This window comes from Plectropomus leopardus, chromosome 22, assembly GCF_008729295.1.
Source record: "Plectropomus leopardus isolate mb chromosome 22, YSFRI_Pleo_2.0, whole genome shotgun sequence".
Classification (NCBI taxonomy): Eukaryota; Metazoa; Chordata; class Actinopteri; order Perciformes; family Serranidae; genus Plectropomus; species Plectropomus leopardus.
This window is the reverse complement of record NC_056484.1, coordinates 1,885,511-1,911,078: the sequence shown is the minus strand read 5'-3', so window position 1 is coordinate 1,911,078 and position 25,568 is coordinate 1,885,511. Positions and strand designations below refer to the sequence as shown.

The 25,568-nt window shown below is 35.5% G+C and overlaps 1 long non-coding RNA gene across 1 annotated transcript; it reads right to left on the bottom strand.

Moving 5' to 3' along the window:
* Nucleotides 1-22,559, bottom strand: LOC121961118. The gene is made up of 3 exons (XR_006107025.1): nucleotides 22,381-22,559; nucleotides 3,854-3,941; nucleotides 1-71 (listed from the first exon to the last, which is right to left on the bottom strand). It is a non-coding gene; the product is annotated as an uncharacterized LOC121961118 (long non-coding RNA).
* Between the last annotated feature and the right edge of the window lie 3,009 nt (nucleotides 22,560-25,568).

Genomic DNA, 25,568 nt, shown 5'->3' with positions numbered 1-25,568 from the left:
CGTAGAGAGCTTTGGCACTGGACTTCTTGGCTTTATTTTTCGGAGGCTCAGGAGACGGAGAGCCATGGCCGCTGAGAGGAAGACACGTATAGAAACAGTTAGTACGTGTGGATATTACATTTATTATTTATTACATATTATAAATCACATACAGGTGACTGAGAGCCGAGGACGCAGACGCACAGTTACGTTTCATTATAGATTTTGTTTTCGAGTCAACATCACTGAATCAGACTCATGTTTCCGCTCTGAACAGACCACCCGCTCTCCGATTATTTCAGGACAACCTCAAACGTGTTAAACTGCACGTAACCATGGCAACAACGCTGATGTTTTACACCCGAGGGTTTCACACTGAGAGGTGTTTCCCAGAGGAAGAGGAAGAGGAGGAAGGAGGCCTTTTTAGGTTTGCAGGATTGTCCTCGGACACTGAAATTTAATGCTTTTGAAGACCTTTTCAACGTCATTTTAACCCTTTGATACCTGAGTAAATTGGCTTGATTTCTCTCAAAAACATGGGAAAAAGGTCATGAGCAGCTTGAGAAGAAATGACACATTAGCAAGAAATCACCCAAAAAAATTACCTCAAAATCATTTAAAAAGAAAGACCAGAAAAAGATGCTTATAGAATTACAGTAATTATTAATTATTTCAGTTAGAAATATAGTTTTTCCTTAGCTTTTTTTCTATCTTTTAAACAGATATTGTATTAATTATTTTTTCTTTTTTTTTTACTGGGGTTTACTTACATGCCACCGTCTATATTAACCAAAATGCACCTTTTAAAATTAAGCTATGAGTATTTTATTTTAATTCATGAACTTTTCTGAATCTTTAAAACTAAAGGAAAAACTAACACTGAGTGCGTTTAGGATGAGTTTGAACTGGAACCTCTTGGTAAAAAAATGTTTTTATACAGAAATGTTATTATTCTTTATTATTTTTGGTATTTTTACTTTGTTTTACTCAACTTGTGTTATTTAAAGCCTCTCTGCATCAAAGCGGACATTCAGTCAGGTTGACTGTTTATTTTCTGGTGAAATAATCCCGTTTTTGTTGACGTGTTTGTCACTTCCTGTCTCTCCTCAGACCGCCGTCACGCTTCAGTCTGAACATGTGAGTTCGTGATGTTTCCTGTCAAACTGACAGCAGGCGGCTGCAGCAGGACGGCTGCTCGTGTGTCACCGAAGTGAAACTGGATATTTTCACACATTCACACGTTGTTTATTCCGCCCGATGAGACGATCAATAATTAACGGGAGTGATTCACGCTGACGATGAGAGACGCTGAGAAGCAGCACGACTTCAGCTCGACCGACCGTAAACACGGAGAGCTGACAGTTTATCAAAGATGTGACGTCCGTAAACATCACATCATCATGTAATTATAAAAATGTGTAATTTTTTTGATCTCATACGATGTCAAAATATAACATAATTACTGATTTGATTTAAAACAAGAAATTAAAGAGTCAGTGTTTTTATTTGTCTTATCGCTCTGCGCACAAAATGCATTTCTGAAAACCAAATATTAGACATTAATGTGATTTTCTACTTTTATTTTTTAACCAACATTTAAGTGCCAGGTTTTTGTCATTATGCCACGATGTTTTTAGATTCAAAATAAAAAGAAGAATTATTTCAGTGTACCACGTAGATTTTTCTGTTTGTTATTATCCGAGCCTGGGACATGTCAATGTTTAGCAAAATCACAGATTTTTATTCATTATTTTTTCTCACACTTTTACCGCTCTGCACACATCATGAGCTCTTCAAAGTCAGGCTATAAAAAACATTTAACATTTTTCTACTTTTTTTTTTTTTTTTAACCAAAATCAGTCCCGATCATAAATACCAAATATTCATTAATTTTGAGAATTTTATCCCTTTAAATGCCAAGTTGAAATAATTTTTTTTTGTATTTTTGTCTTTTTTAAAATCAATGTTAGGCACTCCAATAACTTTTATTTTTCAATTTGATTCAGGCTCTTGAGTGAGAAATGTTGTTGTATGTTTTTTTAAATAAAACCGTTCCTACACGGACGGTTTTTCAAATGCATTTCTTTGGCATTTTGAGCACCACAGCACTACAGGTAAGAGGAGAAATATCTTTGATTAATTCTGGGGTGAGCTGCCCCTTTAAGGCTGCGTGGGTCGTTCAGGTCCTGGATCGGGTCCTGGATCAGGTCCTGGATCGGGTCCTGCTCTGCTCTCTGGTTCACTGACCTCATTGTCTGCCGGCTGCAGCCACATTAACTTTGGGAAATTAGCACGGCCGATTAAATAAGTGGATCAATTAGTGTCAGAGAGGACGAAGCTCCGGTTTCACTGAGTCCGACGCTCAGCTGCAGACAACGTGCCGCTTTATTCCTGCGCCGCTTATTATCTAATATTAATTAATATTTCCTGTTTAACTGTCTGAGCTGCTGCACCTTCACCTGACGCTAAAACTTTTCACTTAAACTCGCTTTAAGGTATTTATTTTCGGTGTGACCTCCGACCTACAGGCTGAGTGACCTCACGTGTTCAGTGCGAAGCCGCAGCAGACGTTAAATGAAGGTCATCTGTGGCCGCTGACATGAAGCGTCTTCAGTTACACTTTCCATTAAATATTTATTTCAGGTTTTTCTTAGAAAGAAACTGAGCTGCAGCAATATTGATCTTTTCATGCTTTAAACTCTGTAAAACACCATAATAAGACCTTAATTACCATTTTAATGGATCTTATAGAGCCTTTAATGGACTGTTATATACTAAGGGTTTATTTAAATGGGTTTTCCTTTTAGATTATGACATTTGAGGGGTAAAATCCTCTTGAAATACACAAAATAACATTTTAAGCACTCCTCAATTTTCCTTAATGAGCCTCAAATTATTCAAGGTATTCTTAGAAAGAATATGAGCTGCAACCATATTTATCTTTTCATGCTTTAAACTCCGTAAAACACCGTTATTAAACCTTAATTTGCCCAAAAAGACATAAAAAACCCTTTGTCTAATTCAGTGTGTTCAGTTGCCAAAGATCCTTTAATTTGTCCTTTAACATGAACGTTAACACTAAATTTGAAAAGCCCTTAATTTAAAAAAATCTGGTAAAATTTAACAGACACACAACTTTCCCCTTAAATAACACATTAATTTATATAGTTGCCATTAATGACAATTTTAAGGTGTTATTGAGGTTAAGGGATTTTTATATTTTCTGTTGGTAATTAATATGGTTTTAAACGATTATTATTCTTTGCTCAGGTGTTTAACAGGTTTACCACATATGAATTAATGTAAAAGTTAATGGGTTTCCCTCACAGATTTTGACATTTCAAGATGTAAAATCCCCTTAAAATACACAAAATAACATTTTAATCACCCCTTAATTTTCTTTAAAGCACCTACATTTTTCTGAAAGGCTCAAATTTGGGTTCAAATAGATGGTTTTGAACATATAGGTCATATCTATTTTACATTTTTATATTGTATTTATTTTATTTTATTTTAATATAGGTTTTTGTGCTTTTACGTTATGCATTTATAAAATAATTTAAGGGATTTTCATGATGTATTATTTATAATGTTATGTTGTATTATTTAGAATTTGTATCTATTTATTTTCTGTATTTTATTTGTATTTTATAATTTTCTTTCTTATTCTTCTGTTTAGATTCATTCCCATGTGCTTTGATAATACGGTTATTGTTGTAAATGTGAATCTTTCAATGAAAATGAAAAAAATGAAAAAATAAATGCATATAACATTTAACAGATTTTTGACTAAATCTGTTACTTGTTGAAAATTCTGCAGAAAGTCAGAAACATTTGAGATTTTTACAGACGTGCAAACTGGTGAAATACTGACTTGATCTGTGAGCTGTAGGAGCCGAAGATGCCGGAGGCGAGAGCTGGAGTTTCATATCCGTTCATCCTGCTTCACAGTGGACAGTCAGCTGCAACACAACGGAGACACGTCATCGTCATTATGAGTCATCATCATCATCATCATCATCATCATCATCATCAGCCTCACATTTATTCAGAGAAAAACTAAAGTTTGTTTGTGAGCTCTAAAGCATGACAAGAACACAAGACGTTATTAACGACATTAACGACTTCATTTATAGATCTGACCGTACGCTGAACTCATAAAAACACCTCATGCTACTTTAGAGAAACAATGACAGTATTCAGAGGAATAAAAACTGTATTATATAAATTCATTTGGTCAGGTTTCAGTGCAAAGACAGTACAGAATTTTATCGGTCAATACACCGTAATAACTTTATTAGGAATTAGAGATGTCATTTTCAGTTAGTTTTGCTTTTGATAGCCTGACAGCCGTTAACACGTAACTAACTAATTTATTTTTTTAAGGAAAAAACACAAAATAATTTCCTTATTAATCATATTTTTTCTTTCAGAAACATGGGAGTAAGTTTTTAAATACAAAATGAGATTTCAGAAAAATTATGACTGAAAAATATTCTATTAATTATTTCAAACAAAAATTATACAAAATACTGCATTTTCTCTTCTTTTCTATATCAAATTAAAGATCCCTTATTATTTCTGAGGTATAAATGCAAAACACAAACTATGCAATGAATGCATTTCTGGACATGCACAATGCCCCCTGCTGTTAAAAAAAAACAACATTTCATTTGGGACAGAGGAGGCTGCTGTGGAAAAGTTTGCATCTGCTAAAAGGGGAAATCAGAGAGGGCGAGTTTGAAGAGCTAAGTTGGGTGAAAAGTCAGGCTCTCTCTTTGGCTTGTTTGGGGTTGCAGCTCGTCAGTGTGGTTTGGCCGTGTAGTTTTTTGGGGTTTTTTTTGACCGTGTAGTCGTCATTCAGCAGTAACGTGTGTAGGCGGGGCTGACCGGAGCGCCTCACCATGATGCCGGCTCTCATGCTGCATCATGTTAGTTGTACTTTTGTATAGTTAAACACCCTTTGCAGACTGTTTTTGTCTTTTCTGTTATCTTCTCACCTTTATTTCTTTCTGACATAAGGAAGCTTGAATGTCGCCACACCTCCGATTTGAAACTGGAGGGAGCATCTTTTTTTTTTTCAATATCGAGGAGCCTTTGATTTGTCTTATATACATTAGTGAGCTGTCTCTAGGATGGATGTACTATACTGTCATAGTGTTATAAGGTCTCTAGTCTCGGACATGACGTAGGACGCTGAACACGTAGTGACATGACACATCGAGCAAGCAAAGTCAAAAGTAGATTACGCCCTCTGCTGTTCAAAAGGGTATCCCGGTTCGTTTTTCATCTCACCGATTTGAATCTCACATATTTTTTTATCGATTTTTAACTACCTCGCAATGCATCGTTACATCCCTACCATCCAGGTTTGAAAGGGTTAAAAGACATTTTAAAAGCATAAATAAGCAGAACGCACAAAATACAGCTGAGGCTGATGTGAACTTTATCAGTTCTGCAGCTATTTGGCTGTAAATCAAGTAAAATTAAAATGTTGAGTGAGAGGATCAAAAACGTTATGACGGTTCATCCTGAGGGGAACGTGAATGTCATATCAACCAATATTTGAGATATTTCAGTCTGTGCAATGAGACTAAAAAAACAAAAACACTGAAACATTTTATCTGTAGGTCTGCAGAAATCAGCAGCTTCATGCCTTCACGTTAAATATAAACCCTCGTTTGAGTGCGGGACACTGAGTTCCTCCTCAGAGAGTTAAAACAGGAACAAAGAGCGTTCCCATCTCTGCCTCTCATTAACGCATCATTAAAACCTTCCTGTGGAGCAGCGGGGAAATGTCACATCAGGGCTCAAATTAAAAGCCCTCCGCACAAAAGAGTCCCCGAGCTGATTTATGACTCTGCGTGTGAGCTCACGCTGTATGTACAGTGCCGCCACCTGTGATTACTTTTCCCAGGACTCCATGTTTTATTCAGCTGGGACTCCATTTTGGACTCTGTATCCATAACAACAAGCAGCAGGAGGAGGCGTCGGTAATATCTGCAGCTCTGAGAGGGAAACCTGTGAGGCCACGCTCAGGGAGAAGTGAGCCCAGGCTGATTACAAAAACGATCCTCCAGAAACTTTATCGAAAAAACCACGAAAGCTCCTATTTCAGAAACAAGTGGAAAAATATATATTATTCTAGGATTAACTTTATTTACTAATAAACTTAATTTTTTAATATATTAATTAAAATATAGCACCAGGCAGAGCGCAATAATCTACTATGACAACAAAAATAAAATGCTAAAAAGTCTTCATACAACTGCCGCTGAAAATAAGAGAAAGAAAACGATAAATAAAGAAAGTACAAACAAATATTGGTAAAAAGAAATATTCGAATCTAACATGCAAACACTTTAAACGTGTTTTCAGACTCTGAGAAGAGATGAATCGTCAGGCTGTTGTTTGTTCTGTGTGCAGATTTTCAGTTTAAAGCGTTATTGATGTTTCCTCCCAGCTGACCTTTGAAAATAAAACAAGCCTCCTGCGGTTATCAGCCCTCCAACAGACACCACGTTTATCTCTCTGCCCGTCTCACAACAAAGCCTCAGTTTGACCTTTAACCTCTCCTCCAATCACATTCATCAAAAACGAGCAGACAAACACACGAAGCCCCGCCCACTCCCTGGTGATGTCACCGTGTTCAGTTTCAGGAAATAAAACTTCTGAAAACTGAAATTAAGTGAAAATCATTCACAGGAACCCACACCTGTTACCATGACGACTACAGCGGTCAAAGGTCAGAGTTTAGGCACTTCCTGTTTCACTACAACCTGCACAGAGTTGTCTTTGGCATTTTAACCCTTTAAAAACCTAAGCTAATAGTCTGAGTTCTTTCAAAACACCAGAAGAAGGCGACAAACAAGAAGAAACGACCAAAAATATTAACAAAAATAAAATAAAATAAACACTGGAAAATTTAAATAAGTTATATAAATAAATAAATACATAAATAAATAGCTTAAATTAAAAATAAAGTAAAAAAAAAAGGTTGTAAAAATTCTTAAAAATTAAATCAAATAAAATTAATAAACATTTTTCCTTAGCTTTCTAAAAAACAATTTTCTAAATCTACCAGTTTCTTGCAATTTGTGGAACATTTGTTACCAAGTTGCTCATTGCCTTTTTCGTCACGTTTTTGAAAGATTTTGCACCAATTTGCTCACGATAAAGATTTAAATATTTGTGAAAGGTGTCGTAAAGCAGCACAAGGAAAGTGATTTCACTCCAGGTTTCAAAGGGTTAAAAATCTCTATTCTAATAAAGAAGCATAAATTGCTGTTGTTTTAAATTCGGCATAATGTACATTATCACAACGCGGGTATTGAAATGCCTGTTGCCGTGACTAAACAGCTGTGTTTGGTGTGGCAGCAGCACATACACTAAGCCCGGCTGTGAGGCGTTTCCACGGTAACGCAGTCCCTCCACCATCTGCGGACCGCCGAGCCGAGTTAACGGAGACTGCGGAGCTGCTTCACATGCAGATCTGAGAACAGCCAACAGAGACGTGTTTACCCTGCAGTTTAATATCCACCCAGATAAGGTGGAGGCGGTGGAGTCAGGTGACGCGCTGCTCCGTCACGCAACACCGACTCATTTAACGTCTCTTCATTAACACAGTTTTTAAGGGACATTTGTAAAAACAGAAAACACCAAAACCTGACAGTAACGGCTACTACTGTCATCTAAACTGCTGCTTCATGTCTGATTTTAAATCCACTTCACCTTCAGTTCAGCATTTTCACACAAGTTTTCGAGATCAGACATCGTCTATAATTGTCTAGAATTCATTTTCAATACTATATAATAGCTTTTTGAAAATACAGTGCTCTGCAAAAGTCTAAGGCCATCTTAAACTTTGTTATTTTAGCGAGTTTATAATGATCATACATATTTTGTTAGTATTGTCTTTACTAAAATACAACCAAAACATGCAGGAAATATGTATACAATGCAAATATTTCAGACTTCAAAAGGCTAAAGTATTTAATGTGACTTCCCTTTTCACCCAGCGTGTCTTTTACTCTGTTCAGACAATATGAGATTTACTAAACGTATTTTCTAGTGCATTTACAGCCGTTTGCTTTCAAAACACACCCAGATCAATACTGACTGTCTGAGCTATTTTGTTTCTGTTAGGGTATTTGTACTTTTGCACAGTACTGCATATTATCCCAAAAAATAGTGCAAAATGGGGAGGAAATTATTATTCAAATAATTAATTTTATTTATTTATTTTGATGTTAGGGGAGGGGTGTACAACTTTAAATGGCTGTATTTTGTATTAATTCTAACTCTAATTTTTAAAGAAAAAAATATTTTCTTTACAAAATATTTGATTTTCTGCTGCGGTTCGAATATTAAAAATGTTAAATTTGAAGGATAAACATGCATCTTGTTCATCAGCATCCTGCTCTGTCTGAGTCTTTCTGTTACTCAGCAACATAACTGACCACAGAGGAGCAATGCTGCAGAGAAAAACACTTTTTTTCACAGTTAAATGGTTCAAATTAATCCTAAATAAAATAACAAGGTGTCCAAAAAGGAGTGCACTTCAGAGCGAGTCAGCAGCTAAGAATGCTGCACGTTTACATTTTCACCGATAACACTGTTTATCTTCGACGGCTGTAATCACCTTCACACAAGCTTCAGAGAGGACTGACGTTACAGCCCAATTATTCTGCACCAAAATCACAAACATCACTGTGTTTTCTCTGCTGCACCGAAACTAAAGTGAAGATGCTGAATGAAATCAAGACGATAAAATCAGTCGAGTGTGGCCCTTTCCCCAGAAAACATCCAAAACATGAACATATTTCCTGGTAATAAGCAACTTAATAAGATATGGCCCAATAATTTGCATAAAAAATCTTTATAAAGTTAAAATAAATTTACTTGAAAATAAGCAACAAAAAAAAGAAAAGAAAGAAATTTAAAAAAAACAAAAAACAAGAAAATGACCCAAAATGTTTTATATATTTTATTAGATTTCTTCTGTAACATAATTTTAAATATAGTTATTACAATTATATAATTTAATAATAATAATAATCTTTATTTGTATAGAAATTATTTAAACAAAGTTGCAAAGTGCATATGAATTATAACTATAGTTTTCTGGACATTTTTCTCTATTTCTTTGATTTGTTTTAAAATAATCCTCCTCTTTTTGAAAAACTATTTTTTAGGTAATTTAACTGATTATTAAATGATTTTTTTTACTAATTTTTTGCATTTTGCGGGACATTTCGTGCCAAGTTGGTCATTGCCTCAGTTTCCAAACGGTAAAAAATAACTTGTGAAAGTTGTTGAATGCAGCACAAGAAAAACCGATCCAAGTTTTAAAGGGTTAATGTTCCCGTTTTCTGAAAGGCAGAACAAACTCAACGCCACCAAAACAAACAAACGCTCTGAACTGAAGTGGAAAACGTGTCACTTCCTGTCACGGATCGGATTACGGTCAGCTGTTAAACTCTAACTGATGTTCAAACAGACGGTGAAGGAGGAACCGCTGCGACACGCCGACTTCTGTTTGGCCTCTGATGACTTTATAACCACAGGAAGCCGCCGTGTCTGCGTTTGTTTACAGCCTCAAAGACTTTTTATTTGAGAATTCAAACCTTATAACCTTCACTGCAAACATCAGAGCGTCTAAATATCGGAGTTTTTAGGTTTGTCTGAGGTGGAAAAGTCGAATTATTCATAAAAAAAGATCAAATTAAAACTGATTTTTCACACCTTGATGTTGCAGTTACAGCTTCTTCTTCTTCTTTTGAATAAATTATTCATGTCCTGTCACCTCCACTACACCCCAAAAACATGAAATAAATGAAGAAGAAGAAACGCTGCATTTTCCACGTTTAGCATCAGCGGACAAAAATTCAACAAAAACGACTAAACTAGAGCTGAAATAACTGACAGAATATTAGTTGGCAAGTATTTCGAAAACTGACAAATATTTCATAAATCTTTCAAAGCAAAGGTGTAAATGATTCTAATTTTGAGAATTTTCAGTTTTTTTCCCCTTTAATTTACAGTTTCTACAGCTTGAAACAAATTAGATTTAATCCTTCTTTAAATGACAATTGCAGTAAAACATAAGACCAATTTTACATAATCGAGATTGACTCTGATGCAATGTCAATACTAGTCATTCATAATATAATTTTTAAAAGAATTAGATTTACCAATTATTGAGATTTTAAAATGCTCAACAAGAGAGAAAAAACATAAAAATCCTACCCAACGTGTTTTCGATTTTTTAAGATTGCTGAAAAACTGATTTCAGAGAGTTTAATACCAATTATCTGAACACATTTCTTCGAGATAATAAATGAAATACCTTAAAAAGACTATGTGGGAGCCCTAGTGAAAATAAATTAAATATTTGTGTTTTGAACTGTTTTTCATCTAAAAGGAGAAAATCAATAAAGTGAAAAACTGTTTCTTTAAGTTTAGTCGTGGATGAAATTATACTGATGAAATTCTATCATCTATCTATGTGCTCTTATTTTGAAATAACGCTGTTGAGAACCATAATCAGCTCTCCTGATTGGCTGAAACACAGAAAATTCGGTTTTCTGCCTGAAATGAAACGTGTTTGATCGTCTTCAGATCTGAGAAACAAAGCAGCATCAGAGTCTGTGAGCGTCTCACACAGAGGAAAGTTAAGAGGATTATTGAGAAGATTTACATCACACACACACACACACACACACACACACACACACACACACACACACACACACACACACACACACACACACACACACACACAATCCCGACCTTCTTACTGTTGAAAAAGAAAACTGCAGTAAATCCATGATGGCAGTAACACTAAAGTGTTTTCACTGACTTCCAAAACTATAAGAAAATCCTTTTTTTAATCATTTTATTCTCAAATTATTCTCTGACATAAACACAAATTCTTTAAAATCTCTACTTTAATCTGGAAAAAAAATCAACCATGAATTTTAAAAGTGTAGCTATATTAATGACTTTTATTATATTATTATTTTCTTACCCTAGCGCAAAACAATTTGTCAAAAATGTTTTTTTTTTTTTTAGTTTTTACTATCATTTAATAATATCTCGAAAAAGTCCATTTTTCTCCAAGTTCTTAGAATTAAGTCAGAAACTTTTCTAGTCCAATTATAATCCTAAAACAATTTTTACTTGTAATTTACTTATTATTTTTTATTTTTTAATTTTAAAAGTTCATCTATATTTTCTAATTTAACTTCAGGGAAAAAATGAATTACGACAATCATTATTTTCACACTCAATTCTCAGGCACAAACACATTTTTACAATAATGCAAAATAAAAGCCTTCTTTATATCTTAACAGCGCTAAATAACCAGGTCCGTTTTTTTAAAGTCAATTCAAATAATCTCTTTATTTTTTTATTAATATTGTGGTAAAAAAAATGTGTGAAACATTTGTTCTGATTTTCTGATTGTATTTAACAGCTCAGTCATAATGAGAGCAGCTTCTGCTGCGAGGATTGATTCATTATCCTCTGACTCCCCGACAGGATCGAGGCCACACAGATCTGCTGGGAGCTGCTTCTCATATAGCTCAATCTAACCTACATACAGAGGACACTTCACTGTCCCACAGAGGACACTTTACAGTGACACAGAGGACACTTTACCAAACGATATGTCCAAATGGACCTTTGGGTCAAATTTGAGGAAATTCCCTCAAGGCCTTCTTGAGCTATCTCGTTATCTAGAATTAGACACATCCCCCACATTGACCTTTGGCCGCCGAAATGGAATCAGTTGATTGTAGAGTCCAAGTGGACGTTTGTGCCAAATTTGAAGAAATTTCCTGAAGGTGTTCTTGAGATATCATGTTCACAAAAATGGGAGATGCAGGGTCACAGTGTTGACTTACGACCACCAAATATGAATCGGTTCATAATGACATAAAGTGGACGTTTGTGCCAAATTTGAAGAAATTTCCTGAAGGTGTTCTTGAGATATCATGTTCATGAAAATGAGACTTGCAGGGTCACAGTGACCTTGAGCTTTGACCACCAAATTTTAATCACTACATCTTTGACATAAAGTGGATGTTAGTGCCAAAATTGAACAAATTTTTCTAGTTGTTATGAGATATCGCATTCATGAAAATTGGATGTACAGGATCACAGTGACCTTGACCTTTGACCACCAAACACTAATCAGTTCATCCTGGACATAAAGTGAACGCTTGCACAAAATTTGAAGAAATATCTTGAGATATCGAGTTTAAAAGAACGTGACGGACAAACAGACAACCCAAAAACATAACGCCTTCGGTCACGGCTGCAGAGCATTAAAAAGTCCGCAGAGCAACAACCATAATGGCAGAAAGCAAATTTCTACCAGCTCTGACTATCTGACATCAATCATTGTGCTTAATTCACTTCAGTTCGAACGGGAGATCATCTGAAGGTGGTTCGTTTTGAGGGGAACATTCGTGAAACCACAGACTGCCATCATCTGCAAAACACGCCAAAAAACACGACTGTTGCTCAAAGTAGCAGCACCATGAAAATGTTCCATCCCTGAAAACACTACATTCAAGCTGCAGCCTCCTCTTAAAAAAGAGAGTAAAACCAGACCGCATAGTATTGCAGTACTCATATATACACCAAGCATTACAGTAAGAACTGGACTAGGCTATATCTCCATACACAATATACTATATATCTCGATATTTTTTAAATCTCCTAAAAAGCACTTAATTATTTTATTACTTTATTGCTGGAACTGGGAGACAGAATCGAACATTTTACAAAAATTTCCTCTTTGATGTGACAATATTGTACGGATGACTTACAAAATTTAGTATTAAAACAAGTACAGCTGCCTGATAAATTAAGAAAAGTACATCACTTTACAGTAATGAAGCCTTTAAAACTAGTTAAAAAAAAACACAAAAATGTACTAATTTATTCCATATCAGGATATATAAATATGTATAATATTTAAGAAGAATCTTTATATTGCCCCGCCCCAAATGCTGCAAACCCTAAAAATATGGATATTATTTATTGTCGTATCAGCCAGTTCGACCACAGATGATTTTTACTGTCCAAACACTTTCTTCTCTTTTATTGGAGCTAACATTTTCACCTGCTTCCAGTCTTTACGCTAAGCTACGCTAACCAAATCCTGACTTAAAAAGGTTATGACTTGTATATTGTTTATGTGGGATCATCGCCACAACACTACAAACTGGGATGAGATCCATTACAGCTGCTGAGTTTGATTTATTTAGATTACAGGCAGAGTTTCGTCACCTCTGGCTGTGTTTTAATCCATATCCATCAGCGCTGCTATCGACTGTAATCCTGCAGCTGTGACACTGGACTCTGCAGCACATGTTTCACCGTCAAACTGTGCGATCACGCGTTCATCCTCAGAGTCCGTCTTTAAAGAGCGTTAAAGGGACTGCACGTTAAAGAAGGCTAATAATAACAATAATAATCCATAATAATCCTCAAACTGCTGATGTCATACATACAGCCTCTTTACTTCTTTACTAGTGTGATCACCTGTGGAATATTGTTTATGGGCCACACCTGAGAGATTCATTTGTAATGAGTGTATTCGATAGATTATTCAAGTACTTATATATGATACATGTTTATTTATATTGAATTTAAGTCGGTCAGATATGAAGGTACTGAGGATGAGCCAATTTTTTCATATTTGGAGTAAATGTGACGTTAATTCGATTGTTATTTAAATATTTTGCATCACAGTTTACACATTTTCTGTGTGTGTGCAGTGTGAAATCTTTGTACAGTATATTTAATGCCGATAACAAAATCCCTGAATTCCTGAGTGTGTGTTGCCAAATGTTTTATTTTGTCATGAATATTGTGGATGTACAAATAAATCTTTCAAAATAAATCAATAAATAAAATTCCAATTTAAAAGGAGGCGCAATTTTCAGTGTACAAAATCTGCAATTTTAGTTGTTTTTTTTGTCATAAATAACAGGGAACAAACACAAACGATGTTGTTACGGTAAGGGGAAGTTGCCCAGCAGTGATTAACCCCTTGAAACCTCAGCAAACTGGCTTAATCTCTTTCAAAACATGGAACTTTACAAAAAAATGCCCAAAATTTGCAAGTTATTAGTGAAAAGTACAAGAAAATTACCTGAAAATTAGCAAAAACACACAAAAAAAGGAAAAAAAAGGTGAATATACAAATATACTCGATGTATCGTGGCTTGTTCCCTGGCGATGCATAAAAGACATCATCCCGAACATCGAGTATAAATTGTCTTGTTTTTGTAGCCACCAGTATGAGACCCGCTTCGGTGTTTCGTTTTTCCCTCTGTCTCCTACGGCTCTCCGCCTCTTACAGACACACACACAAATCAGGGCTTTTGCAGAGCTCCAGACCTACACTGTTGACTCAAATTTTGTGACCATGAAGCACTACTGCAATTTGCAAATACTATAAATTTATGAAGTGAGAGCTGTTAGTTTGTTTCCACCTCACAGTCGATGAATCCTCATACCACAGATACAGTTTAACTTTCTGCTAAAACAGCAAAAACATCAACACATCTGGCCTGAGACAAGCTGAGTCCTTCAAAATTATTTACTTATTACTATAACAGTACTTTATTTAACTTTACACTTTATTTACCATTAAAGTTTTTTAACAGTAGTTTATGAAACTACTTTATGGCAGTGACTACTTTATTTGCAACTGTAGTTCATTTCATAATTTGTATTTTAGTAGTTTAGGAGATTTCAAGATATATATCGCTATATAGTCTATAAATATAATGATATTATTTTAAAGCCATACTGACTAGCCCTTTTAGCCCTTTTCATTCCCGAGGAAAAGAAAAAAGAAAAACATGAGCATAGCCGCAGTGGTGTTTGCTTACCATCACCTGCGCTTGGCTTGTAAATAGCACCATATTGCAAAAGCACAACAAAACAACAGCACATAAAACCACAAAACAGATGTCTTTACACTTCAGTTTTGTTTGAATTAAGCAAAAATATCATGATAATCGGTAATCTTTAGATGGGCTGGTAGGCAGATTTTGTGACCTTTGGACAGAGCCTGTTTCCACCTGTTTCTGGTCTTTGGGTTAAGCTTAGTTTAACAGCTTCATATTCAATGTACAGACATGATATTAATCTGAACACCTAACAGAAAAAATAAAGACGAGAATTCATCTAAATATTGTACTACCGCTTTAAAACGCTGCAGGTCATTTTCTGCCCTTTTTAAAGAAAAATGTTCCAAATAAACTTTGCTGTTCTTTAAAGGCCGAAACTAAAATTACGACTTACTGGAACTGAAGTTTAGAGATAAACAGAAGTTTAGTTTCCGAGTAAATTATTGTGCTGGTTTATACACAGAGAAGAAGAGCTGCCCAATAAAGACAAAGTGCCGTCATTGACCGACACAGATTCATGTGTCACTACAAAGAAATCGGGCCGGGAGCCAAACAACAGCGTTTACAACTCTGATTCAGATCGGCAGTAACTGTAAAACTAAAAATAACTGTGAAGTCTGGAGTCGAGCCAAACGGGTCATCCTGAACTTCATCCACACTGACGACGTGACTGCAGTGAAGACTTCCACTGGTTTACGCCCATTAAAACCAGAACACGTCTCCCACATTAGAGCCCCGTCTACACAAATAGAGATATTTGTAGTTTTTTTCAGGAGTTCAGACGCCTCTCACAAGCCATTTGACCCTCTGAAAACTGAGCAAAATTGTTTGATTTCTTTCAAAAACATAAAGAAAGAAGGAAAGGCAAACTTGGCAAAAAATGTTCCACAAATTGCAAGAAATTAGTCAAAGGTGAGGAAGAAATTGACGTATAAAATGTGTTTGAAGGGGGGTGGGGATTATTAGAAAATTATAAAAAAAACTCGGGAAAAATACCCACTTACTATTTTAATTATATACTTAAAATGATGTTACAAGAAAAAAATATACATAAAATGTTATTTTTCTTTCTTTTTCTGCTTTTTTGGGGGGGTTTTTTTTTTGTTGCTTATTTTCAGGTAATTTTCTTGAAACTTTTAACTAATTTCTTGTTAATTTTGGACCATAGGTTGTTCAGGAAAAGAGGAAAATTGCAAAATACTTGCCCTGTGAACCGTTTTTAAATCAAAACTATTCACACCGGGGCACCCAGTGGCCCAGCGGGTAGAGCGGGTACCCCATCACCCCAAAGCTGTCCTATATGCAATAAAGGCAAAATGCCCAAAAACAAATTAAAATTTAAAAAATAAATAAATAAATAAACAGTGCACATAGTAGAGTGCAGATATCCACAAAACAGCTGCAAAGGCTGATTACGGCCACAACAGACAATTCCTACAATTTCAGAGATGCATTTCAGAAGCATCCCATAAGCTCATAAAAACACACATCGTCAAATTCTGAATGTTAACTGTGGAAATGGTGAATGTTTTATGTCATTTTTACCTTGATATTTAGCTGTTTCCATTTAATTTTAACATGGAACATCTATTTTTCTACATATTTAAGAACTGTGTATTTTTTATTCATTTTTACTCTGATTTATTGCTTTTAATTTATGGATTATTTTACATGCATTCTTTTTTTTTTTTACGTTGTCTGTCAGTATCGGAAAACTGCGACTTCTCGTTTAAAAAATGCAGAATAATTAAAAATAATCCAGTAAATTCCTTGACTCACAGAGCGACCCTGAACTGCCACAGATGAGCGCGCAGAGGTCTTACCTGTGCGAGACGTCCGCAGGTGAACACAGTTTGAGAGAGTCCTCACAGACAGACAGTCGGACAGCAGTGTTAGAGTCTCCGTGCTTCATGTGTGGCAGATTACTGAGGATCCAGGTCTCTGCAGGACCTGCTGGATTTGCTGCAGCAGCTTGTTGTCGACGACTTTAAGCCGCTAATTAATGAGTCATTACGGAGGGTTAGGGGGCGGGGCTTAGAGGCTGGCTGACAGGTGGCGGAGAGGACACCTTCAAGCTCGTCAACTTCAGACTGATTACTGCGTTTCCTACGTTCAACTGGTTATAAAAGCTTTGCTTCCTGAGTTATTTTTAGTTTTTATTACAGACAACGCCCGCCTCGCTCTGCAGGATCAATAAAGTTTGATCTTAAACAGCGATAAAGCAACTTTATGACAGTTTTCAGGAAGTTAAAATCAATTACGTGAATCTAGAAACGGTATTACACAAATAATACACCAATAAACACGAGATATAATATTGGGTTTCTTTCCAAAACTCCGAGAAAACAACAACAAGCCACTGAACAAGAAACGCAGCGCCGACTGCAATAAATCTGTAAAAGGGGACAAGAAACCGACCCTTTAAAAGAGGGGGATCACTACAAAATTATCAAATGAAAAAGCAAAAAAAATCCACAATAAAAAAATATTATAATTACATTATTACAGAAAAAATACATAATGATTTCATTTTTTTAAATTTTACACAAATTTTGTTCAATTTTATGTTCTTTCTTTTTTTTCCTTTGTTTTGTTGTTGTTAAATGTAATTAGTATTTGTTCATATGCACCTTTACGGCTCAAAATGCAATTTTTTTTAAATCAAAACTTGAGATGTAGTTTGACTTTAATGTCCTTTAAAAAATAAATGATTGAACATCATTAAGTTAAATTATCGTCTGCGGTGTAGTCATATTTTATTAATATTTTGAAGGCTCAAAAGTCAAAAAAGGTTAAAGAAAATTATAAAAGAAAATTACCTGAAAACATGCCCAAAAAAAACAGGAAAAGGGTCTGGAAAATTGAAAGGATCTTTTTTTCTGTAGTATGATTATAGATAATTATAATTGATTATTATAAATATAAATATAGTTTTCAGTACAGTTTTTTCTTTTTTGATAATTTTCTTATAATCCACCCTTTAGAAAAAAATCTTGTCACAATTTACTAATTTCTTGAAAGTTTTGGGCCATTTCTCATTTTGACCAGATTTGGCATATGGAGGAAATACATGATATTTCCACCAGGTGACCTGTCACAGTTAATGTAGCTGCTGATCACTGACAGATCCCAGACTGTGATCACCAAAAGGAAAATCTGTTTTGCATGTTGTGTATTGAGACAACACATGGGCAACACATTCACCCAAAAATAGAAAGAAATTAAGAAAATTACCTGAAAATACACTAAAAAAAAGTTTTAAAAAAAAAAAAATTAAAAAGTGCAGAAAATTACCCAAAAAGTGCAGAAAATTAAAAAAAAAATCTGTATTTTTTTTTCTTTAACATAATTTTAAATCTATAATTATAATAATTAAAAAAATAGTTTCTTAAACCTAATTTTCAGGTCATTTTTTCACATTTTGCTTTTTTTTTGCAAATTGTAGGACATTTCTTGCAAAGTTGGTAATTTCCTTTTTCTATGTGCCTTTAAAAGAAATCAGACCAATTTTCTTCGATTTTGAAGAAGCAAGGAGAAATAGTTTGTGAGTGGTGAAGTAACGCATTATAAAAAACTGGTGCTGAACTAGGTTTTAAAGGGTTAAAAAAAAGAGTTTACTCGGACTGATATTTCTGAAATCTACGACCCTGTACAGTGATCAGTCCACCTCTGATGGATCAATAAACGTGACGACATCCCGCCGTTTTACATCCTCACTTAATGTAAACGTGAAACTCGACTCCCGTCAATCTCCCAAAAAAACTGATCAGCTCCAGTTTCCTGTTTCCCATAATCCTCCTCCTCCAACAACACATCACATCACAGCAGCACCTGGCAGGTACAGTTACATCACCCCGTCGCCACGGCGACCGACGACACACAAACAGTACGGGCTTTCCCCGGAGACGCCCCGGCAACAGTCAGCGACATTAACAACATCAGCAGGTCACAGGGAAACTGTGACGGACGTTTACGGACCAAACAATCCGAAAACCTACAAAACAACAACGTGTTTTAAAAAATAAGACCGATTCGTTTTTTTTCTCTGATTGTTTACTTAAATTATTTTAGTTGGAGATTTTGCAAGATTTGTCAAAGTTTGTTGATGATGCATTTAAACTTTAATGTTGAGTTGTAATAGTAGTAGTAGTAGAAGTAAGAGTAAAAGTACTGCAGTATTGTATTAGTATTAGCACAAAATTGAACATGGAAGTTGGGAAATTTGTCCAAAAACTTTTAGAAAAAGGACACAAACGTCTCCTGCTTTACTGACAAACCCTGCAGACAAAAGTCAATGATAAAATTAATAATAATAATAATAATAATAATTACAATTGTCAAATTCATCCTTAACTTTGTTTATTGTGCATTTTGACTCTTTTTTGGCCATTGAGATCAAATTAAAATCTGAAACATAACTGTACAAAATCTTACAGAAAAGAGCAATTACACTTCATGGAAAAGGCAAACAGCTGGTGTTAGGATGGCAAAGTGAGAATGGAAAGAAACAGATTATTTTAGGAGCAATGGATTATAAACACAACATAATGTGAATTATTAACATTAAATCAATATTTAACTTGAAGGCTAAATATCACGTAATCACCAATATCGGCGGGCTTCATCTCGACAGCCCTAAGCTGAATAAATTCCTTTTAAAACATAATTTAAGAAAAATGTTTCCTGTTTCTTGGTTGAATTTTGTAAACAGATCTTTGACTTGAAGTATTTTTCCCTGCAGATTATTCTGAGTTAAATAAACAACATCCTTCATCGCTGGATGTTTAGAAAGTAAAAAGTGCCCCAGCAGAGACCTCCAGGCCTGGGAAACATCCCGAAATAGTCTCTGTCAGCCCCTCTGGAGGTAAACAGCTGGAGGGATGTTTCCCACAAAGACCAGAGTCCCAACAGAAACCAGATCCGGGACCAGATGTGGACTTTAATCCCTCGCTATCTGACTCAAACAGGATGCTCTTAAAACGGGACAAAGCAGCAGAAAACCGTTCGGATTACACAACAGCGCTGAGCTCAAAGGTCCTTCAAGTGTTCTGCATCAGCACGTGGAGCTGCCCAAGAGCCTGGTGACCTTTGACCTCCACAGAAAAACAGCCAGCGGCGAGCTTACAGCGCAGCGTTCAAGGAATATCACGCCCAACAAGGAGGGGAGCAGAGAAGGCCCAAAATTCAAGACTAAAATTCACTCAAAATTTAACTCGCTGATTTCCATCCAAAACATCCCAAAATTCAACAGAAGCTCATTTTAATAAAAAACATATCTGAAGAGTCGAAGATGTTCGTGTTTCGAAACATCGACAGTGAACTCTCCCTTTGACAAAATATACATATCTTTATATAAACATAAGGTGTCAGAGCGCATAAAACAGCACCAAAATAGAGCTTGTTGATCAAAAAAAGAGCCAATGGAGGATCCCCCACACCCCCAACAGAGGTCCTAGTTAAGACCCTAATGTCCTTAAATCCTAGAAACGTCCTAAAATCCGGAAACATCCAAAACATCCAAGAAACATGCTAAAAACCTAGAAACGACCTAAAATTCTGGTTATTTCTTAAAATCCTCGAAACATGTTAAAATCCTAGAAATGTCCCAATATCATAAAAACACCCTGAAATCCTAAAAACGTGCTAAAATCCTAGAAATGTCCTAAAATCCTAGAAATGTCCTAAAATCCTAGAAATGTCCTAAAATCCTAGAAACACCTGAAATCCTGGAAATGCTCTGAAATCCTAGAGTCGTGCTAAAATCCAAGAAACATGCTAAAATCTTAGAAATGTCCTAAAATCCAAGAAATGTGTTCAAATCTTAGAAATGTCCTAAAATCCTAGAAATGTCCTAAAATCCTAGAAACACCTAAAATCCTAGAAACACCTGAAATCCTGGAAATGCTCTGAAATCCTAGAGTCGTGCTAAAATCCTAGAAACACGCTCCAATGCTTGAATTGTTCTAAAATCCTGAAAATGTCTTAAAATCCTAGAAATGTGCAAAAAATCCCTGAAATCAGAGGAATGTCATGATATCGCAGAAACGTCTTAAAACCTTAGAAACAACCTAAATCCTAGAAATGTCCTAAAATACAAAAATCGTGCTAACATCCTAGAAACAAAAAGTGACCCCCAAGCAAAGCACGTGGAGCATCGCTAAAATACACCTTTTACATCATAAACATGTTTTCTGTGACTTTTAACTATTGAATTGCTGCTTATTAACGTCCATTAACGGTTCACACACCTGTCCTTCAGAAACATATTAATGATTTATTTCACCCTAAAACATTTATTAATACAGGTCAAACATTAATTATGGGTCAGCTTTAATGGAAAACAAAAAAAAATAAACTAAATGACATTCCTGTGTTTTGTTTTTTCCCGCTAAAACCAGGTGAGCTGCTAGCTTAAACCCGCGGTTAAAGATAACAGGAACCGTTTGTTTTAAAAAAACACAAAAGAAGATAAAATACTACCGCGGAGACCTTCCGGTAACCCCGGCGGGGAACAATGCGGACCCGTGCTATCTCTGTCATCCCTGGCAACCGGGCTACAATTCAGGCCAAGCCAAACAAAAGGGCTCCGACACACAGCGGGCAGCCCCGGACACACAGCCGGGGACAGACCGCCTGTTGCGGGGCTAAGACACACACACTTGTCCGTTAGCACGGCTCGGGTAGCCTGTTTTTGTCTTTTATCCAGGTGGATTCAGGTGTTTTTGTCTTTATCAGACACATTGCGGGTCAGCGTGCAGAGCGTGGAGCTGCCCTTCACCTTCATTTGTCTCACATTACAAAGTCTACCAAAGTCCGTTTAAAATGTTGCTAATTTAGGGTATACTTTAGTGTCATTAAGCATAAACCCAGATAAACATCTAAAATAATCATCACAAGCTAGTCTGAGATCTTCTGGTAATTTCGGCATACACTGTATCAACTGTTAAACTCTAAATTTTAAATAAAATGCTTTGTAAAACGCCAAACTCCTCGCAATCCCCTTCTACTGCTGTAGTTCATTTTCTTTAAGAATGCGCGAGGAATAACAGGGGAATCGGTGATAAAAGTTAAATTTAAATTACTAGGTCGCAGTTTTGTTTGTTAGATGTATGCCGAAATTTAGAAATCCTCCCGGTGTTTTGTTTGCATATGTTTTTCCGTGTTTAATTGAATGTTAAGATCTGATAAATCGTTTAATCCAAAATCTTTAATGGGATTCGGTGCGGGTGTTGCTGAACCGAAGGGCCACCTTTCTCAGGAGCAGATCAAGTTGCTTCGGTTTGCATTTGCATTTTCGGTTAATTCAGAGCAATGAGACGGCTGATATAACGAGAATATATTGATTAGTTGTCGGTTTGGGCGTTAAGTTGGAGAAAACGTGTGTTATTTTTAAATAACCTGCAGAAATGTTTGTCTCCGGGCGGAGCTGCAGCCGCAGGAATGTCAAGTGTCATTAAAACGAGCTTACCTGCAGGTGAAGGCTTCATCAAATAATCCGTCAGAAAAACATGGCACAGAAAAAAGAAACCGTCTGTATCTCCGGTCCCGCTTTTAACGGCTCCAATGAGCACTTTATATCCGACAAACGGAGCTCCTGCTCGGATACAGAAGTTGGGTGTTTTTGGCTCGGCTCTCCGGAGATGTTGCTCGGTGAAAAGTTGACTTTGAATTACAGAGCAGCAACTGCAGCAGGCAACATCACCACCGCGGGGGCGGAGCCAGCCCTGAGCGCTGACTGGCGGGCAAATCCAGCTGCATCCGGAGGACACGCCCCTCTATAAATACACCTTTTAAAGTTTAAATAAAATTACCTGAAAATACGAAAAAGAGAAAAAAAAAGAAAGAATTTAATATATATATATATATATATATATATATATATATATATATACTGTACTACATCTCAGAGGTAAAAGTTAGAAAGAGTTTGCTTGAGTTGCTTGTCGCTCTTGCTTTAACTGATGTTACTATTATTTATTTGATATGTTTTACTGATTATAATTAACTTTTGAGTATTGTAAAAAGCACTGTATAAATAAAATGGATTATTATTATTTTATATATATACATGTAAACATCAGTAAAATGGTCATTTGGAAAATTAAAACAGCCGAAATTAAAGTATATTTTGTATTTTTGATGCAGTTAAAATAAATAAATAAATGATTACGGTGATTAGTGAGAAAAAAGTAAAATTAAACATGTTGAGTTCGCTGACACATAAGCTAATTGTTTGTCTAAAGCCTTAAATTGGTTTTAAGAAAAGTTTTCTGCAGAAGTTTTTTTTTGTTAATTCTTGTTTATTTTTGCTTGTTTTAGAAACTTGTTAATTTACTGTTCTGATCATATGACTTTTGCATTTGTTTATAAATACTTATTGAGGTTAGATTCTCTATAATCTTAATCCCACCTGCACAATTTTGCCTTCTTTTGTTTTTGTGTTTCTGTCATTTTACTGTGTACAAAATAAACCTTAAACCTCGATTTGAACAATAAACATCTTTTAATTATTTTTCAATTTTTTTTTTTTTTGTTATACCGAGTTTCTCGTGTAACTAAAGCAAAAACAGGAGGCAGACTTAAAAAAAAAAAACTTAAAAAAACCTAAGGCGTAGAGGTGAGTGCCTCCCAGTCAAAGCTCAGGGAACATGAACCAACACTATTAACAGTCAGTGTAAATGTGAGGACGCCCCCTGCTGGTCAGTCAGGCCCCCTGCTGGTCAGCAGGCTCAAACACACACACACACACACACACACACACACACACACACACACGAGGTATGAAAAAAAAATACATTTACTCAATTAGGCCTACTGTACTTAGGTACAAATCTGAGATACTTGTACTTTGGAATTTTAGGGTATTTTATACTTTCCTGTACTACACCTCAGAGGTAAAAGTTAGAAAGGTAGAAGTCTTTGGCTGCCAATATTAAAATAAAACCAAGTTGTGGGAAAATTAAATGAATTTCAAAAAAAAGTTTAAATTGATTTTTTTTAGGGTTTATAAATGTATAATTGCTTGTCAGTCTTGCTTTAACTGATCTTGCTTTTATTTATTCGGTATGTTTTACTGACTATAATTAACTTTTGAGTACTGTGAAAAGCGCTGTATGAATAAAACCCTACCCTAACCCTTACCCTATTATTATTATTATTATTAGTAATATTATTATTAATTGCTACCAGACGTACATAACATATAAGACCACTGAAGTACTTTCTTTGTACAACCTTTCAAACAAATTAACAAATTAAATGAAAATGTTTTTAATTTAAAATTTGAATTGGCAGTCTTTGACTTCCGTACTCTCTTCTTGCGCTCTATTCACATTCATGCGATTCATTTTCCAGATTTAATGTTTTAATCGCGGTTTAAGTCCGTCAGAAGATAAGTCCGTCACTTTATCACAGATCTACTGATCCTGCTCCATTCATACACACATAAACTGTCGGATAAAGAAAAACGAAATGCAGAAAGAGCGCTGCTGTTACACAGTTCATCCAGCAGAGAGCGACGTGGCATCAATCCTCCAAAAACAGCACAGTTTAAAGGCGCATTACACCTTTTTCCAGGAGGCTTTTCTGAAGAAACACTTTGAAACCTGCGTGATTTACTTAAAACACATGGGAGGGCAAGAAAGCAACTTGGCAAGATTTGGCTCATGGAAACTTGTAAAAAGTTACTTGCAATTTACTTTAAAATAAGGAAAAAAAAGGAAAAAAGAAAATGACACCAAGGAAGTGCATTTTTCTGTAACAAGTTTTAAATTAACTGAGACAATTATAAATGGTTTTCTGGACATTTTTCCTTCACTTTTTATTAATGTCTAACACAATATCTCACACAACTAGATTCCAGATGATTTCGCTTTCAAATTATTATTATTGTTATTGCTTTTTGCAGTTTGCGGCACATTTCTTGTGAAGTTGGTCATTGTTTTCCTGTGTTTTTTTTCAAAGAAAAAATCAAATCAATTTTTCAGGTTTCAGAGGGTTAACCCTTCGAAACCTGGAGCAACACCACTTTCTTAAGCTGCTTTTAGATGCCTTTCACATTAATTCTGGAACATAATTTTAAATATGTATATATACACACACACACACACACACACACACACACACACACACACACAGCTACGTCTTTTTTTTAAAGAAATTTTTAAGTAATTTTCTTGTACTTTTTATTATTTTCTTGCACATTTTTCAGTCTTTTTTTTTTTTGTTGCCCATTGCCTTTTCCCATTTTTTAGAGAATTCAAACCAGGTTTTAAATGGATTCTTAATGAAATATCAAGGAATGTAAATTTAAAAAAAACTTAAATTAAACATTAGAGTCAGTTATTTTCCTCTCAGCTGAAGTTAAAAAAATAAAAAAAGTTTCCAGGAGGAAACTGAGACTCAGATATTGAGCTGAATATCGCTTTAAAAACAAACTCAGAACCGTTTCTGCTTTATACACTTTTAATCGTCAAATCCATTCTGCAAACCACAGTAGTGCAAGATTACCTGTGAACACGTCTGTGAGTCTCACAGAGCTGCTGTTCCATCCTCCCACAGGTGAGCTCACCTGTCGCGTTTCCTGCAGCTCAGATCACACCTGAGACGTTTCCTCTCGGCGAGCTGCTGCAGAAAAATAAAACCAAAGTGAGGATC